General features: G+C 48.8%; 1 long non-coding RNA gene across 1 annotated transcript in view; it reads right to left on the bottom strand.

The window, feature by feature from the left end:
* LOC118301296 overlaps positions 1-11,288 on the bottom strand; it is a 46,224-nt gene extending 34,936 nt beyond the window's left edge. The window contains exons 1-3 of the long non-coding RNA XR_007030422.1: positions 8,291-11,288; positions 5,990-6,102; positions 5,045-5,904 (exon numbers count right to left, since the gene is read on the bottom strand). This is a non-coding gene — a long non-coding RNA (uncharacterized LOC118301296). The remainder of the gene's footprint in view (positions 1-5,044; positions 5,905-5,989; positions 6,103-8,290) is intronic.
* Positions 11,289-14,544: the final 3,256 nt, after the last annotated feature.

The raw sequence follows: 14,544 nt of genomic DNA, 5'->3' as shown, positions 1-14,544 counted from the left end.
CCATCGTCTACCGCTTCATCCACTTAAGGGTTGCAGGGGGGCTGCAGCCAATCCCAGCTGACATTGGGCGAGAGGCGGGGTTCACCCTGGACAGGTCTCCAGCCTATCACAGGCCCACATACAGAGACGGACAAACATTGACTCTCACATTCACACCTACGGTCGATTCAGAGTCTCCAATGAACCTGACCCCATTCTGCATGTCTCTTGACTGTGGGAGGAAGACGGAGAACCCGGAGAGAACCCACGCAAACACGGGGAGAACATGCAAACTCCACACAGAAAGGCCCTGGTTGGTTTGAACCGGTACTCGAACCCAGAACCTTCTCGCTGTGAGGTGACAGTGCTAAACCACTACGCCACCGTGCAGCCGGTCGGCACACTCGAGCTGGAAATAGGATATGAGCGATCAGACGAATTTCTGACCTGTCAGAAGATGTTTGGTCGGTCGTCTTCAGGCTCTCACACCATCGAAGCGTCGTCTCAAGTCGAATTCCAAAAACTCGGCCTCGTCAGAACACATGGAGGTCAGAACACATGGAGGTCAGAACACATGGAGGTCAGAACACATGGAGGTCAGCCTGTTCGATGTTTCCTCCTCTTCCCACCATGTCCGTCATACCAGAGACAGAAGTCAGCAGTGGATGTTTCTGGTACGTCCGGTGGGAGCAGTCAACTCATGACATGGTCAATCGGACCGTACAGTGGGAGCTCACATTAAACTGTGAGCTCTGTCTTTCCATCCATCGACTTGTACAGTGTTTCTAAAAACCGCACAGCGTGTGTCCAGCTTTAGAGGCTTTAGATGGACACGAAACCGTTTACATGTACGTTATATGTACGGTGTGTCTTTTATAGGAGAAGTCCAAGGTACAAGACCGTGGACATAATGGACAGAGACACTTGAACAGACACAAGAACTTTCAAAAAGAACAGAAACCGTCTCGCGCGCGACGGTTTTTGCTGCAGGATCGTTTCGAGTTTACTCGTGCGCGTCAGGGCGTCCGGGAGAATCTCGACGCCGATTGGCTTTCGTCACATCGCGGCGCTCGAATCTTTCGCTTTGGGTTCAAAACACTCAAAACTCCAACGGGCGACGCAAGTGGCGCAGACGTTTTTTCGTCCTCCGCGTCGCTGCGTTGACGTGATCTCATCGCCACGATGAAAGAATTCTAACTAGTAAATATCACAATTCTTTCATTTCCTTTTCTTCGCCTGTGACCAGAATGATATAGAACATACATATATATTTTAGGCTAAGCAAGCGTGGCGACGAGAACGCCGCCTTGCTCAACCCCCCTTGTGTCCCTCCAACAAATCCATCCATCACCCATCATCCACAGACGCCGCCTCTCCTCCTCTTCCTCCTCCTCCTCCTCCTCTTCCTCCTGTGGAAAAAGTTACATTAGCGGGTGAGGGAGCAGACTGGATGGGTGAGTTAGCGTGTGCAAGTGTATTTCTGTGTGTGTGTGTGTGTGTGTGTGTGTGTGTGTGTGTGAGAGAGAGAGAAGGGGGAGAGGGGATGGCGTAGGGAGGGTGTTTCCCCAGCGGGACGCATTAACAAGCCCATCCAGTTAAATGTAGCCCCTGCATTACCTAATGTGCCGACCCTTCTCCAGCAGTGTAGGAGACAGCAGCATCCATTATTGATCAGATGGAGCTTCGCCTCTGAAGCTGGAAGCCTGGTGGAGGGAGATGGAGGGAGATGGAGGGAGAGATGGAGGGAGAGAGGGAGGGGGAGGAAGAGGAGAGAGATTTGTTGTGAAAGGGAGATAAGTTGAGGAGATGATTACTGGGACTTTGCCGTCCTCTCACTCTCCTCAGCGCTCCGTTTCGCCGAATCCTCTCGCTCGCTGTCGTCCTCAGTCACGTCTCCGTGCTCACTTTATCTTTCACTTCCTCCCTCCATCCCTCCTCGTCTCTCGGCCCACCTCTCCATGTTTTCCTCTCGTCCCTTTCGTGGATGATTTGTAAGCAGCGCTCGGGCCTCGCGTCGCCTCCGTCCCCGCTGACGGGGGGGGGGGGGGGGGGGGGGGGGGGGGCGCTCGACGTCGTGATCATCATCATCATCATCGTCGTCGTCATCCACATCCATGTTTCTTTCCCTTTTTCATCCCTTTTCCTCGTGCAATCACTCCGCCGTCCGCCTCCGCTCCATCGTCCGTCCCTCCCTCGCTCCCTGGTGAGATTGGCTGCGGGGAGAATTTGAATTTCACAGAGAGTCTTCGGAGATTTGGCGGTTGTTTGGTTTTTGAGGAGAGAGAGGGGCAATTTGGGTTCTTATTTCTCGTTCTCTCTCTCTCTTCATTGTTTGTGTTGCGTTGTTTTTTTTCCTTCTCTCGCCGGGTTTATTAAGTCCACGCTGCCATTCAAGCCAAGAGCTGAGAGTGAAGCATCAGCCCAAGATTCGTTGGCCTCGCCACCGGCCTCCGTACTATTCCGGGGTAGATTTCAATTATTACTTCTGGCCACATTTGAATTACACTCTCTTTTGCCCTGCAGGCTGCATTGAAGTTGTCTTTTGATTTTTGCCCTTTTTGCAGCTGTGTTCCTGTACCAGCTCCAGAGGCAGAGAGCGGCTGCAGGCGTCCGACCCCTCGACCCCCCCGTCGCTTCTCCTGCCAGTGGAGCAGCAGAAGTGTTGGTTGTTCTTCACAGATTTTTTTAAATCTGAGTCTGATATCTGGATATCTATATACATATATATATATATATATATATATATATGTAGATCTATATATATGAAGTTTGGAATGGGCATTCCCCCCGACCGCACCATCTCCCCATCGAGTCCATGAGCGCCAACGACTCTATTACGATATGTATCATCACATGTCATTCTGTTGAATCTGTAATAAGGATACTCCTGATTTAAATGACCTGAGCATCACACTTCTTTTTCGTCCCACTGTGAAAATTTACAAAGCATAAATTTCACACACAAATAAAATGATGGAAGCAGCTTTTAGACTTTAGCCTCAGTTTATATTGTGGTACAGGAACTTTAAGTAAAAGATCAGAACTCCTCTTTCACCTCGGGGGTTACTGTACTTTCAGTATATATATCCCAAACGTTGCTCTTCTTCCCTGAATGTAAAACAATGTTTCACCCCCCCCTCCCTCCTCCTGTCTCTCCTCTGTATCGATCTGCACCTGAAGTTGGATGATGATCGGAGCCGCTACGCCTCAAAGAACAATTAATTGTGCATGTGATCGATGTTCATCCACAAATCAATAGACACTCTGCTCGTCTCTGTGCCTGGTTGAGGGTATCAGTGTGTGTGTGTGTGTGTGTGTGTGTGTACTTTACACATCACTCATGGTCTTGGACCTAAATTGATACGAAGGATCCCCGAACAACTACCCAATCAAATATTTATCTTTAAAATAAAACTAAAATCATTAATTTTAGTGATACGTTTATTCTATTCTATCCATCTTTTTTTCAGAGTAAAAGTGTGTTATGGGCACCGCGACACAGAAAACCAGCTCCTGCCGATTCAGGTTCTGTTGACGGGAAGTCGTGCCAAATTGTGTCACTGCCGTTTCGTAGCTACACTCAATTGCCACTTTATCAGATGCACCTATAAAGAAAACTATTAGAACATAATGCAGATGCTCTGCTTAACTACTGCCTTCGTAAAGGACATAAAGATTATGACGTTCAGTTTACCTTTAAGTGCTAAAGTTCCCCGGGGAGGAAGTCAGGTGGCGATTGTTTCAGAGCCGCACAGTCTGGAGGTGGAGGAGGAGGAAGAGGAGGAGGAGGAGGAGGAAGAGGAGGAGGACGAGGAGGAGGAGGAGGTGGAGGAGGAGGAGGAAGAAGAGGAGGAGGAAGAGGAGGAGGAAGAGGAGGAGGAGGAGGAGGAGGAGGAGGAAGAAGAGGAGGAGGAAGAGGAGGAGGAGGAAGAAGAGGAGGAGGAGGAAGAGGAGGAGGAGGAAGAAGAGGAGGAAGAGGAGGAGGAGGAGGAGGAGGAGGAAGAAGAGGAGGAGGAAGAGGAGGAGGAGGAGGAGGAGGAGGAAGAGGAGGAGGAGGAAGAGGAGGAGGAGGAAGAAGAGGAGGAGGAAGAGGAGGAGGAGGTTGGGATGAAACGGACAGGTCGACAATACACGGGTCATTGTTCTTTTATTCTAAGCTATGCGGGCGTCTGATACCAGACGCCCGCATTTTACTGCATGAGCCTGAAAATGATGGACCAATATAAATGGCTTCGGTCCACAAAAAGAGAATCTGTTATTAATTTAGTAGTCGATTTCTAGTCGATTAACCGATTAACCGTTGCAGCTCTAGCCAGTACTGCTTATTGATTTATGATTCTTGAGGAGGAAGAAGGACCTCTGAGTCAGAAAAAATGCAAAATGTGCAAACTATCTTGGCACCAGGTGAATGTAATATTCTACATCACATAACTGTAAGTGCTGCTTCAAAAGGAGGAAGAAGCAGTTTTACGTTGGACCAAGAAATAAAAAGAAGCAGCAGAGAGGAGGACGGACAAGATGAAGAAGAAGAAGAAGAAGAAGAAGAAGGAGAAGAAGAAGAAGAAGAAGAAGAAGAAGAAGGGTGAGGCCACCCAGGTGAGTGGCCTCATGAAAAAGTAAACAGGACACTGGCACCCGGAGATGGGGGGGGGGTTGAGAGGCGAGGGCAGGGGATGAAGAAAAGAGGTGCCTACGTCCTCTGCCCCGCCAGTCTGGGGCAAACCTTTAACACCCCCCCTCCCCCCCTTCAGCGGGTCAAAGTCAGATGGAGAGGATGGATGGAAAGATACATTTTTGATTTGGGAAGTGGAAAAGAAAATGATTAAAAATACATAATGAAAACACATGATAGCACTAGAGAGCGTAACTGTGAAACACGAGCGCAGGCGACCGATGGGATAAGATCACAAGACTCCATGTGATTAATCACATCACGCACTTTATTAAGATCCATTAAGGAGATTGCGCATTTTTAAATAATAACATCATGTGCCGTGTGTGGGCTTTTTTATTGTGAAAACAAATTGGAATTTCAGTTGGACTTTGTATTTAAAAGAGATCGAACCTTTCGCCTTCTTCACGTCGATCCAAGCAGCCGTCGTGTCGACCACGGCAGTTTTTAATCTGTAATAGAAGAAAAATAGTCTCATAGACATTGATGGACAGATGTGTGAGCAGAGGGACAGATGTGAAACTACGGGAGATGATGCACGGGGCTGTGAGGACAGTTTTCACTTTGGGATATTGTGAGAAACGCCCGGCGCCTCCTCTGAGATTTCAACGACGAGACACGGACGAGTGAAATATTGATGAGACGTAACATTTTTACATATTTTTGCAGTGAGGTAACGTTTTTTCTCTCTCTCTCTCTCTCTCTTTCTTCCCTCATCCAGCTCATGGCGTCAGCAGGTGTGTTGTCACGTCCTGAAATACACATGATGACTACACACACACACACACAAACACAAACACACACACACACACACACAGAGCACTTCTGATGGTCCAGCCAGGGTTGCATCAGGAATGTGTGTGTGTGTGTGTGTATGTGCGTGCGTGCGTGCGTGCGTGCGTGCGTGCGTGCGTGCGTGCGTGCGTGCGTGCGTGTGTGTGTGTGTGTGTGTGTGTGTGTGTGTGTTGGGGTGGAGGCCATTTGCAGGTAGGGGGAGCGAACACGTTGTGGCACTCAGAGGAGCGGCCGCAGCCTCTCGATGTGCGAGATGCGTGATGCACCCCGAGCTGGCAGCCGGGGCGTTGGACGGAAAAGTGTAAAGCGGCGAGATCCAGAGTGTGTCGGCGGCGAGCGAACGAGGCAAAGTCACTCAACCCCCTCGTCCCATTTTTCCACATCCGTCGGCGCTGCAGCTGTTCAGACGGACGGAGGCAGGGAGGCGTTCAGAGGACTGGACAGCTTGAGACTCGAACCTGGAGGTCAGAAAGTCGCAGGCCGTTTGGGCCTCGGCGTAACTTAATAACACAAGTTTTTTGGAAGAGTTGCACTTGAACACACCTTAAAACAACCTGGATCCCTGTCCGAGCACCAACGTGTGCATCTTTGAGAGAACTGCAGCACATCCAGTTGACGGGGTGACGTCCTGCGATCGTCACAGATGTTCTGTCAGTCTGCGGGAGGAGAAGAGAGAAGAGCGCAGGTGTTTTTTTAAGGGGCGATAGGCGATTACTGCCCCTTTAAGATAACAAAGATTGAACAATCTGAAATGCATGTAAATATGGACACAGCTTAAGAAAACAACGTGGCGGCGGGTTGACAGTGGACTCAACATGATGACTTAAACTATATGTGACGACATATGAACGTTGCCTTCAGCCACCGTCCGTGCCTTGCGCTGCCACCGCCTCTGACATTTGTGTTTCAATAAAGTTTCCTTGTGTCATTGCGCAGAGTAGCTGACGTGCGACATCACAGAATCCGGGTCGGAGACGTGTAGCGGAGAGGATGAAGGTTCCTGTTCATGTGTTTATCCACCATCCATCCTAACGTCATTGGTCTTGGATCTGCCCACGCTGCATGAACCCATAGGCATATTTCATTTTTCTATCATGAACAACAGCTGTTTGAGCTGATGCTGATGGCTGCAGATGGAGATGGACGGCCGGCGAATGAGGGAGGGAGATATAAAGATGGTGGAAAGCGGCGCGGAGCGGCTTGGATGGAGAAAAACGAGGCAGACGTTTCGAGAGAAAGAGCCAAAGAAAGGAAGAAATGGCAGCGAGAGGGACAAAGAGAACGAGCGAGGGAAGAGAGAAGGAGGACAAGGCCCACCACACTCAGCTACAGGAAAGACTGCAATTAATAATTTACATCATCTGTCACTGTGCGCTCCACTGGACCACTCAACAAACAGCACCCGTAATTTAAGGCAAAAACGCGCGCGCGCGCGCACACACACACACACACACACTCACAAAGAAAGAAAGAAAGAAAGAAGCATGCGTGCAGGGAGCTGCATTAACACACACATGCACAAACAAATGTGGTCGCATGCAAACGGCTGCACACCGCACACACACACACACGCGCACACACGCACACACACACACACACACACACACACACACACACAGGCAACACCACCGCTCACCGCCGCAGCCCTCTGCCCGACTTCCTGCACACAGGAACAAGAGCAGAGATCAAATGGCGCCGCCGCGGCCTTCTCCTCTCCGGCGGTCCGTATCCCGACCCGCCGGGAAGAGTTCCCCTCGCGGTATCTGCTTTTTGTCTGCGCGGCGGCCATGTTAAATTGATGCCGTGTATGTCACCGCCAGCCAGCGCCCCCCGACAGTAAATATTTTATACGTTACCCATCCGTCGGCGTCATCTCCCCGAGCATTACGATTAGAATCTGTCGGGGGGGGAGAGACCCAAAGCAAGTGCGGCCATGTTAAATTTACAACGTTTGTTTTGGGAGTATAGGAATCCGGCGAATGCCCACGTGGAAAGTCATATTTGATCTGGTGTAGCTACACCGAGCCGCCTGGCTCCAATTAAGGTGGTTTGAATATTTATCGCTTAAGAGGAACTTCAGTTTTACTTCCTGAGGAAGCTTCTGATCGTGGAGGGACACGGGTGAAACTTTATGCAACAACCACTCACTTAACATTTAAACGTGTGTTTGATGTTGGACTGACTGTTTTGGAGCCAATCCCAGCTGACATTGGGCGAGAGGCGGGGTTCACCCTGGACAGGTCGCCAGCCTATCACAGGGCCACATACAGACAGTCAAGTTAGAGTCTCCAATGAACCTGACCCCATTCTGCATGTCTCTGGACTGTGGGAGGAAGCCGGAGAACCCGGAGAGAACCCACGCACACACGGGGAGAACATGCAAACTCCACACAGAAAGGGTTGGTTGGTTTGAACCGGGATTCGAACCCAAACCTTCTTGCCGGAAGGTGACAGCGTCAAACCACTACACCACCGTGCCGCCCGTAATTTGCTGTTTCACACGACGCGTTGTCACCAATTGAAGTTAATTGAAATGAAAAAAATTGAAATAATACAGCCAATTAAAGTAAAAATCCTCCAAAATCTTTCTTTTTTTGTTGATTAGTGGAAAATTAAATTAGTCAGTCCAACGTTAAACACACGTTTACATGTAAAGTGAGTGGTTGTTGTATAAAGTTTCACCCGTGTCCCTCCACGATCAGAACACGATACAGTGAAACATCTGAGGCTGAAAGCAACTGTGACTTTTACCCAATCTGCTTATTTTTTTTTCATGGCTTCCAAACTCATACAAGAGATTTTACTAATCCCAGGAGCAGATGTCGAGGCGACTGAAGCGTATACCTGCGATGACTCCTGAGCTTCCTCCTGCATCGTGACTCATCTGACTGATCACTGTTCTTAAATAACAGCAGGACGAGGTCGGATGTCATTTGTTGAACCCGAAATCTGCTGATGATGATCAAAACAAAGAGAGAGAAAAGAAATCTGTCCAAATGATTTGATCATTAAAATACATTTGAAATGACAAAACAGAAAGAAGAAAAAAAAAATTCCTTTTAAAATATTCATACTCGCCTGTCCGTTGGAGAAACTTCCCCTCGGCCATGACGACATCCGAAAAACTCCTTCATGGCAACGACGCCAGTGGGCAACTGACATCATGCGAGCTGAGAGGCGGCACAAAGGGTCACGGGGTCGGCGGCTGGGAAGTGACTTCACAGGCCAGAGTCACATTGTGAATAGTTTATGAACGACCGGGTTGGAAAGAGTCAAACCGTCCGTCCGCTGGAGATAATGTGTGGTCAGATGCATCGGGACGACAAAGAAGTAAATAAACCTGCCTCTCCATTCATTTAAAGCACCTAATGTGTTACCTAATGATAATAATCATATATTTTATTTATAAAGCCTTTTTCAAGTTCAAGCACAAAGTGAAAAAAGGAGTTATAATTAAAATGAGAAACCCATTAAAGCCCTTTGTAGGACGTAGAGGAAATATTTATATCAAAGAGCATCGTATACGAGTATAAAATGGTTAAATAAAAAATAAATAAACAAGATCACAATAAGGAATATATAATAATATCCCATATGAAGCGGATAAATGAAAGTGAATAGTAATAAATTTAGAATTAGTAATAATCCAAAGATTAGACACTTTCCTTCAGGTTCAACACGAAAAATACTAAAAGTCGAAACAGACATTTTGTCTCCCGACACTTGAAGGCCACAGCGTCCTCCCTCCCTTTCCTTCACGTGTCATTAGAATATGCACAGGTTTAAATACATATCTGAATTTTGACAAGGCTGTTGGCAGCGGCCGCACATCAAGACAAGGTCAGCGACACACACACACACACACACACACACACACACACACACACACACACACACACACACACACACACACACACACACACACACACACACACACACACACACACACACACACACACACACACACACACACACACACACACACACACACACCCCCGGAACGGAACGAAAAAACATTTCAATTTCACACTTGATCTGTCATAAAAAATATCCGTCCCCATATGTCCCCCCCACACACACTCTCACATGTGATGTGGAAAATGTTGTCAGTCACTCACCGTTGCAACTGCATTTCAGATTACTAGAAGTACAATCGGAGGGAATGGGGGGGGCAACACCTGAGCCAAAACTTAAACACACTTTCAAAACCATTTGTCGAAAGAGGAATTCCACATTCCACAAGGTGATCTCCATTTTTTAGAGGTTGTGGTTGTTTTCTGGTCGTTCAGCTGACAGTGGGATGAATTCCAATCTCCGAGAAAGACCCCCGGGACTAAATCTTAGTCATTTCTTTCTGATAATAAGAAAAAAAACAACAACAAAAAATATGTCGATATTCAATAGGGCAGATTCTCCATTTGATGCGGAGCCTTTAATCTGGCGTCTTTTGCTCCGCGGGCGTTCATGAATTGTGTGTTTTGACCCTCAGGCTATAACGGTCTTGTGCTGTATGACAGCTGAGAGGCTGCGGCGCTGCTTCATTCGTCTGATCTCGGGATCCTGGATGAATTTGAACTGAGACCACACCAAACAAGAGAGAGAGAGAGAGAGAGAGAGAGAGAGAGAGAGAGAGAGAGAGAGAGAGAGAGGATCAGTGGTCCACGGGAAAAAACCCTCAGGTCGTGATCTCAACATCCGATGAGCTGCATCACAGACTCCCACTTCCCCTGTTGTCGATTCATCTTTAACGGAAACGCGAGAGGTAAAGTGAAAGGCCATAACACTTCTCGTGGTTTGTATCTGTTCTTTAACTTCCAATGTCGTTTTTGTAAGTGGTTAAAAAGAGTTAGCTCATTATTGCCCCAGTTAATCCAAAGTCCACATCTTCATACTTGACCCTGAAGGTATCTTATTTGCCTCAGGTGTCTCTGGATCTGGTTTGGCCTGCAGATGTTCTCTTATGGTATCAGCACCACTAAAGACACATTGGCCCACTTGGGAGTGGAGGCAGACATCTCACTAAAACACAATCTTTTTTTTTGTTTGAGCAGGTGAGGTGATGCTCTGTTGAACCGGGAGCTCTGTGTCTTAAAACCACAAGTGAGCCCAGCGACAATAAGATCTTAAAACCAGTTCTGAAAGTGTCGCAGAGCCACTGAGGCTCATCTCAAACTGATTTGAAATGTTCATATATGCATATGTGTGTGTGTGTGTGTGTGTGTGTGTGTGTGTGTGTGTGTGTGTGTGTCCAGGTATAACATATGTTGAGGACTCTATTCTTCCTTATAGGGACAGAAAGCAAGAACCCATACACGGAATAATTTAATTTGACCTTAAAATTGGTCACATATGTTTTAAACGCCTATAATTATGGGGACTAAGTAAAAATAGGACCATTATTCTTGTAATCAAGTGAAATAAGTAGAGCAAAACCTCGGCACTACAACCTCAGAGTCGTCCCTTTATTTCTAATTCAGTGTACGGAGACGAAAATGTGTCGGCGCCCTGCTACTCATGAACTGCAAAGGTCGACATCACACACGAGCACACAAGTCACGACCCCCGACAGGTATGCGGGGCTTTAAATACACAAGCCACTCTAGCACATTTACCGTGTGAGGAGGCCCCCGGACCGCGTGTCCTGCTGCCGCCCCGGAACCTCCAGGCCTCATCAATATTGTAAACTGGTACTTAACGGACAAAAGACGGCAAAGACCGGGTCAGGGGGACACCTGGGGCCGAGGGAGGCGGCGAGGATCCGGTGTGTGTGTTGAGAGTCCGTTAGACTGTGTGTGTGTGTGTGTGTGTGTGTGTGTGTGTGTGTGTTGAGAGTCCGTTAGACTGTGTGTGTGTGTGTGTGTGTGTGTTGAGAGTCCGTTAGACTGTGTGTGTGTGTGTGTGTGTGTGTGTGTGTATGAGTCCGTTAGACTGTGTGTGTGTGTGTGTGTGTGTGTGTGTGTGTATGAGTCCGTTAGTGTGTGTGTGTGTGTGTGTGTTTGTGTGTGTTTGTGTGTATGAGTCCGTTAGACTGTGTGTGTGTGTGTGTGTGTGTGTATGAGTCCGTTAGACTGTGTGTGTGTGTGTTTGGGCGGATGGGTGTTAAGGTAAGTAGCATGTGCCGTCATTATTCCCTCGAACAGGCCTGAGCTGTCCGGCGGCGTCGCGCTGCAGTTGTTACCGAGCAGCTCTCAGGCGAGAGACCGTGCGACAGAGTGAACACGAAGCAGGCCGACAAGCTGACGCGGAGCGGGCGCACAGGTCCCGGCCAGACATTTTGCGAGGGCGGGATAAGGGGACGCGCCCATCGCTCGCCGACAGACGGTCAGAGGTGTGGGAGGATGTGTTGACTTCTCCTCCTCCTCCTCCTCCTCCTAAACCCTGCCACTCAGCCCGCGTGTCGGCGGCATCGGCTCGGTTAACAAAATCAATACGCCTGCGTGTGTGTGAACGTGTCGTGAGGGAGGGTATGAGTGTGTGTGAGGGGGGGTAGGATGTGTGTGTGTGTGTGTGTGTGTGCGCAGGTGAGAGCGTTGTTCCCAAGGCGGGACGTCCCTTTTCCCTCACATCAATTATTGAGGCGTCAGGACACAGCGAGAGCTCCAGGGGGGTCACAGGTCAGGAGACCGGGACTCCGACGGGCTTTCAGGGGCCCCATTGTCCCTTACTCAAATCCTCACACACACACACACACACACACACACACACACACACACACACACACACACACACACACACACACACACACACACACACACACACACACACACACACACACACACACACACACACACACACACACACACACACACCTTCCCAAGGAGGCTCAACACACAGTCCACACTGGAGGTCAAGCGATAGATAGACTTTTAAGGGCGGACGTCATTTTCCACCAACATTCAGCATATTGAAATTTGGCCTATTTTACACACCGATATAATGATAAAACAACGACAACAACAAAAAACGGTAAAGCTGACAAATCAGCCCCACCTCTCTTATTCTGTGTTTTTTTTTGACTATGCTGCCTACTTGCATTGTGTGTCACCCATTACTGCCTGAATACCTTTTAATTTGTGATGCCATCATATAGTTTTCCAGTGGAAAAGTATAAATAAATAAAAAATACTAACCTGATATGGGGTTTATTAACCAAGAGAACCGAGAGGTAGCGTTCATATCCAGCGGTGCAGTTCGGTGGTTTTCCCGCTCAAAATAAACAGAATTTTTTTTTTTTTAAATGACAAATTATTAAACCAAGTATCAACGCACCGTGACGTCACCCGTTGGTTTGTGAGCCTGGAGTTTCGCATTTTGCACCATTTTAGGAGTTTTTGTGGAACCATACGTAGGATTAGCTCGTCCACTGCGCGCCCACCTACACCTGCAACCATTGGACGCTACCAGCTGTCAATCACGCCGCATTCCACACTATAGTCGTGCTTTACCGCCTATTTTACTCCGAAAGGAACCATAACTTACGGAATGAACATCGCGCTGCATTGAAGAAGACTTGAAACTAGAGATCGAACCATAAACTCCCCAGGAAAAATGTTCACTGACGTGATAAATCAAGTGAGTCACTTTTCTCATCGACTTGATTCCAGAGAATACAGGCTTCAGGCACTACTGTACTGCATTTATTATATACAGTCTATGGTTTAAAACAATGGCCCTGAAATGTCTGTCTTAATGATAATAATTCTAATCACAAAATACTATACAAGATCAGACTGAGCTGATTCCATGGTTTTTCCTTAAGGACGCTTCATTGGGGCGGAGGCCCGGTGACGACCCTGACCCCTGCTCCTGTCATCGCCTCATCCACACGGAGGCCATAGTCCTGTGATCCCCCTCACCGCTCAGCAAACAACCGCAAGCGCCACAAAACTGCTGTGAAACCCTCGTCCACATCTCCTGTGCTGGAATCGCTTGGTCTGTCAGTGTTCGGGCTGCGAGAGGCTGTTTGAGGACTTTCTACCCCGAGATGAGATTCACCACGTTCGCCTCCTCGCTCCCCCGTCTCTGTTCCACCGCCTCGGCCCCCAGAAGACTCTGACATGCTTTAAGGGAGTTCCACTGTCTTCGTCTTCATCGTGTCTTTACCTCGAACCCCCCCCCGCCCACCTCCTCTTCATTTTCAGGAGGCTACTCCGGCCCCGAGACCACCAAGATACCCCCCTCCACCTCCACCTCCGCTGGCTACATTAAAGGCACGGGGTGGCTGATGAGTGTATAGCGTTAAAGGGGCAGGCGGCCCAGCAGCGCCCGCCCGTGTCTGGGCCGGGGCCCGGCTCATGAAATATTGACGGGCGAGTGTCCCTTCCAGGAGCTGGCTCACTTGGTCTTGCGAGGGGGGGGGGGGGGGGGCACATTAATATTTCAGACTGCAATCTCCTGCTTGACAAACTCTCCCACGTGATTGGGTAAAAAGCCGCTTGCATTGCCTAGCAAGCATCAGCCCCCCCCCCCCCCCCCTCCCCCTCCCCCCCTCACATCACCTCTTTCCACTCTCTCTCTCTCTCTCTCTCTCTCTCTTAACATTTCTTTCTTTCTCCTAGGCTCGCTCGTCCCTTCTCTCTGTTTGCTGTCTCACCCTCCTCTCTCTCTCCTCCGCTCACTCCACTTGATTTTTAATTTTTTTTTTTTTGAAACCAAATTTGATTCCCGAGGCCGGGTGATTGGTTGTTTGATTGTGGTGTGCAGATGCCGGGGGGATGGGGTGGTGGGGAGCAAGGGCAAGTGGGAGTGTAAGTGTGTGTGTGTGGGGAGGCGGGGGGGGGGTAATTAATTACGGCCAGTGATTTTGGCCGGCCGCGGTAGTCGTGGGCCCCCCGCTCTCGGGCTGGTCGACGGCCTCCAGGGGTCCTGCCGGTGGGTCCCGCCAAATGAAGTGGCATCCATTTTTTATGAAGAGCAGGTTATCCTATTTAGTCAGATTAAAACAGGCGAGGAGGAGGAGGAGGAGGTGGAGGACAAGAGGAAGAAGGGAGAGATCCAGGGAGAGGAGAGGAATCCAGCAAATAACAAAAAAAATAGAACCGTCCTTTCCTCCCTCCCTTCGTTCCATTTACCCCTCCTCTCCTCCTCCTCCTCTCCTC

Source organism: Scophthalmus maximus, chromosome 2 (genome assembly GCF_022379125.1).
Source record: "Scophthalmus maximus strain ysfricsl-2021 chromosome 2, ASM2237912v1, whole genome shotgun sequence".
Lineage (NCBI taxonomy): Eukaryota > Metazoa > Chordata > Actinopteri > Pleuronectiformes > Scophthalmidae > Scophthalmus > Scophthalmus maximus.
This window is presented reverse-complemented; position numbering and strand designations above follow the sequence as displayed.